This window comes from Diorhabda carinulata, chromosome 9 (assembly GCF_026250575.1).
Source record: "Diorhabda carinulata isolate Delta chromosome 9, icDioCari1.1, whole genome shotgun sequence".
NCBI classification, from domain to species: domain Eukaryota; kingdom Metazoa; phylum Arthropoda; class Insecta; order Coleoptera; family Chrysomelidae; genus Diorhabda; species Diorhabda carinulata.
This window is the reverse complement of record NC_079468.1, coordinates 3,999,035-4,004,153: the sequence shown is the minus strand read 5'-3', so window position 1 is coordinate 4,004,153 and position 5,119 is coordinate 3,999,035. Positions and strand designations below refer to the sequence as shown.

Here is a 5,119-nt window from a genome sequence, read left to right as displayed (position 1 = left end):
AACACATTTGTGTGTCTAAGTGAAAGTTTATCAATTTTGGTTGAGGCCCAACATGTTGGACAGTCAATTAACATTATCCCACGAGCACCCAAAAAGCCGTCGCCATGCCCTTGCCTGCAGATTGCCTCATTTGGAACCGGTTCTCCCTTTTCATTCCATTATTTTGATTGTCCTTTTCTTTCTGGTGTGAAGTGACGTTTCATCCATGGTTATGAAACGGTACAAAAATTTGACGTTATTTTTGCCAAACACTCGATGGAAACATCTTCACTACCATGTCAGTCGACGATCATCCAGTACCGCTTTGTGGATTTTCTTCAACATTTTTGGAGTCTTCACCTCATTTGGTCTACCACTGCGATGCTGGTCTTTGCAGGACATACGGCTCCGTTCCAAATCTGCTACCCAATATTTTACTGTTGATAACGAAGGAGCAGTCTCAGCCAGAGTAGATTCTAGTTCAGCTTTCATATTGGTTAGACTAATACCTTTCACATAACGATGACAATTTTTTTTATGTTTACAAATTCGCTGAATACGTTCACTACTGATATCTGTCAAACGAATACCAAACAACGTGGTGTCTTCAAACTTGGAATATATGATATATAGATTGAGTACTTTCTAATACAGTGGTTAGGACAAGTACTGTAAAAAGCAATCATAAGAGGTGTAATTCCAGGTGTCTGCCTGTAGATATTGAGCTTGAACTTCTGTAGGTTGTAGTACTCAGGAAGGACTCGCATTGGTAGTCGATTCCACAGGCTTGGACTTCTCCAATGAAATGAGTCCCGATAAATTGGAATTCTGAGCGTTTATAAGCCACATCTGCCTGTCGAGTAGGTCTTGCAAAAACTACTCTAGACGGACAATTTGAAAGAGAAGTTACCGAGGTAATATCGGCGATCATTCTTCTATGGTCTCTGGTCAACTTTGGATCGCCTATAAGTAGAACTGCTTCTCTTCTGTATCGAGTCGAGCATCTTCAGGATATGCTTGGAAGCCGAGATCCGAATATTCCAAATCTGGATCTGGTAGAGGATTAGAAGCAGCTGCGGGGCATATAGATTCCTAGTCTAAAGGAGAGCTCCAAGTTATTGTGGAGCTACCTTAGCTAATTCGGCCAGATATGCCAGAATATATCGCTCCCAACGTCAACTCCCAACAAGAGGATTTGCGGTGATGGTGATAACCAAATCCTAAAAGCACCAGTGCCAGCCAGTGTATCAGAAAACTATTGGGAGATATTTGCCATTTACAAAAGCTTCATAACTTTTTTCAAAAAAATTTCTTATTCTCTTCGGAGAAGTCTGCTTGGATAGCTTTACACCGATAGAATCGTTGGTAGTAACGCTGGAAGTCTTTAGCTGATCTAACTTTTAACTAACTCGTCGCAGTCTGAAGACATGAATTTAATTGATTGAAGATGTGTTTTACCATAAAAAACTAATTATTTCGCTTTATCGGCAACTTTCGCCCAAGAATCATTGATAAATTACAACTTTCATCCCCATATCACTGTTAAAAGGAAGAAGATGATCTGAATATAATCGTACATGGCCGTATCATAAGATATATGAACGAAATCCAGAAATTTGCTTTCTCTTCTCAAAAAATACGATTTTAAGTTTTTGAAATTGAAATATTTCAAAGTAAATAAATCTTTGAATACTATACAATTCTAATTGGAAATACATAAGCTTGGAAATAACCATCGGTGCGGGTTTGACAAACATCTAAGAAAGAAAATAATAATTCATACATGTTCTATTTTGAATAAATATTTTTTAGTTCTCTAAATCTCTTTATTTCATATTTTTTTATTTCAAGCTTAATTTTTACTGACTCTCCTGAGACACTATAAAATAAAAAAAAATATGAAACAAAACATGGAGAAATTAACATTTTGATTATTCGACATTACATCTTCGATATTTGTTTTGATTGCGACATTCGCTAACAGTATTGGAGCCACATCTGAAATGACACCATAACAAAGATTCACAATTCACAAATTCAATGATACAAACACTGAGCACTCATTATTTACCGCGATATTTGGAAGATACCACACCTGATCCTTGATCCTTTACCGTCTTTCACAACATTATATAGTTCTTCCAATATAAATTGCAAAAGATCCGAGGAAAAAATCAATATTTCATAAATAAGCACGACACTCATACCAAATTAAGAAATGAAAAATAATGTTTACTCCCCGTATAAAAATCGGTAAACATCTAACAAACCGTCAGGCCACGTGGGGTTGAATTAAAACATCGAATCGTAAACATAAATGCATTTCTATTGGCCGAAGCTGACGGAAGGCGTATGTACACGATTTCTTCGAAATATTCCTGCAGAGAATTATTCAGAGAACCGAAAAACATGTAAAGAAAAACTGAAATCAGTTGACAACAAGAGTTGACATTAGAAGTTATACAGCAAAAGGTATTAGATTATCCAGAATACAATTATACCAATTTAGAAACATTGCGTCAAGTTTTGTCAGCATGTGGTTTTAAACACAAAAAACTGAACAAACAATAACCGAATCGTCAAGGATAGTTCGATGGCGACAAGATTATTTGCGTCAGATAAAAGCCTACCGAAGTTCTATTAGACGAATAGGATACAAAAAGGATTCAGTCCACGTTTGGTACCCTGTTTAAACCAAACTCCCTTACAGGCAGATACATTTAACTCGTCTTTTTACGTGTTATAATTTAATATTCAATCTGCAATATGAAGTCATATTTATCGACCTCTCAGAAAATTGTGACGAATGATTTTATCCTAAAATAATTAATTAGGTGATCAAACTTAATAAATGATTGTGCCAATCGTCATATGAAACGATCGGTACAAACTGTATCTGTATGAACTCAATATTTTTCCTTATCTGAGATAAGAATCAAGATTTTTTTAATAAAAATCGTTTTATCACTGCAGGATGTCTAAAAGTACTTATCCATCTTCACGTGACAATATAAATGTGTCGTTTCAACCCTTTTCCGCGTACATATTCTGTGTCCACTCGAGCTAAAAAAAAAAGTAAAAGGGTAGCTTTCTAGGGCGTCCGATAAAAGCCCGAAATGACAATATAATGCCCTCCTGAAGGCATTTTCTCCATCGGAACCGTCGCTATATTTGCAGAAAAAGGAAAATAAAACTCCGTTGAGTAAGATGTGCACGTTGAGTTGAGCCGAAACAGCTATTACATAAAATTTTACTGAAAGTGACTTTTAAAAATAAAATAAATAGAGCCGTTATGTTAGAAGAACATTTGTGAAAACCGGGGCGGACATAACTTGATTTTTCATTTAATTATTAAAGTTGAAACTTTCAAATTAAACACAGTTTCTCTACTGGTTTTGATTCATACGATTATTGGTTTGGTCTAATGTTTAAAAGCATAATAAAAATTGTAAAACTATCCCAATTTAATTTAAGAAAAAAATTTGGCCCATGGGGGGATCGAACCCGCGACCTTCGCGTTATTAGCACGACGCTCTAACCAACTGAGCTAATGGGCCATGTTGATACGAGATAATTAATATATATATATAAACATTGATTTGAATTTTCTTTCCAAAATTAAAATAAATTAAAAAATTGGAAGTATATAAAAAAATATTCTTATTTGAATTTTTTTAACAACCCAAGATTCATAAATGAACAAAAATCCAATTTATTAGCAAAAAACATATTAGGTACTGTAACATAACCTAACTGAAATTTATCTTCAATTTTATTTTCTTAGACCTTTTATACGTTTTTGTCTGTTTTTTAGAACTCTTCTGATGAAAATTAGTTTTCAAAACAGATAAAAAGTTGAATTTCGGACTTTATTAGAAGCTATTGGACACTAACATAGATAGTAAAAAGTGCCAAGAAAATTATATATTACATTTTGTGAATTGATATCATTGAAAATAATCCGATAAAATATGTTTCATAAATGAATCACTAATATAAATAAAAAAAAACATTGACAAAAATTTTAAAAAGAATTTAGCAGAGCGTGGTTTCGATCCACGGACCTCTGGGTTATGGGCCCAGCACGCTTCCACTGCGCCACTCTGCTTGTTATACATATTATTGAGTTTTCGTATTTGATGTAATGTAATCAAAAGAAAATATTCTAATATATTTATTACAGAGTAGAAAATACCTAAATTAATAAAGTAATTAATCCAATAAAGTAAACGCAACTATATATATTTTGATAAAACCTAAATTCATAACTTATTATAATATATCTAAACTTATCATCGTGTATTAAGAAATGTTAGTAAAAAATATAATCAGAATCAGCAGAAATTGGAATGAAATGATTTACTAGTTTAATCAAATAATTAATGGATGTAATTGTGATTTTGATATCTTAGTGAGTATTATTTGAAATTATTCTATTTTATATAAATGATTTCTTTGATTGTTAATTTTCATATACATGTTCATTTTTTAATATATTTATTGCCAAAATTGAACCGAAACGTCAAAAAAAGATTTAGTGAAAAATATTTCATCTATTAAAATAAAAAATATTTATTCAGGAGAAGAATACATAAACTGTAATATTATTTCTTATATTAAGTTATTATTAAAAAATATGCTCTCTGAAAGCAGAGTGGCGCAGTGGAAGCGTGCTGGGCCCATAACCCAGAGGTCCGTGGATCGAAACCACGCTCTGCTAAATATTTTTTGTTGATATATTATATACTTTTCATGTAACTATATCTTTTGCACCAACATATATATATATATATATATATATATATATATATATATATATGCAAAAACAAATGAATTGTAAGATAATTATCAATTATAAAGTTAACAGAATATGAAGAATTTTAAATATATATATCCAGAGTAAATGAAATTAACAAAAAAATTTTACAGAAATATGCATTCATGAGCAGAGTGGCGCAGTGCTGGCCCATAACCCAGAGGTCCGTGGATCGAAACCACGCTCTGCTAAATATTTTTTTTTACTATAAAATTTACAAATAAATTTATCTCCAGCAATTTTAACAGAAGCAATTAATTTTCGAATGAGGCTCGTCCATTGATCATCACGCGGTAAATTTTAGCATCTATTTAACCCCCTTCC

The 5,119-nt window shown here is 32.6% G+C and overlaps 3 non-coding genes across 3 annotated transcripts; 1 reads left to right on the top strand and 2 right to left on the bottom strand.

The window, feature by feature from the left end:
* Positions 1-3,462: 3,462 nt before the first annotated feature.
* Trnai-aau (transfer RNA isoleucine (anticodon AAU)) lies at positions 3,463-3,536 on the bottom strand. Its single transcript has one exon. It is a non-coding gene; the product is annotated as a tRNA-Ile (tRNA).
* Positions 3,537-4,015: 479 nt separating this feature from the next.
* Positions 4,016-4,087, bottom strand: Trnam-cau (transfer RNA methionine (anticodon CAU)). Its single transcript has one exon. It is a non-coding gene; the product is annotated as a tRNA-Met (tRNA).
* Positions 4,088-4,627: 540 nt separating this feature from the next.
* On the top strand, positions 4,628-4,699 carry Trnam-cau (transfer RNA methionine (anticodon CAU)). Its single transcript has one exon. It is a non-coding gene; the product is annotated as a tRNA-Met (tRNA).
* Positions 4,700-5,119: the final 420 nt, after the last annotated feature.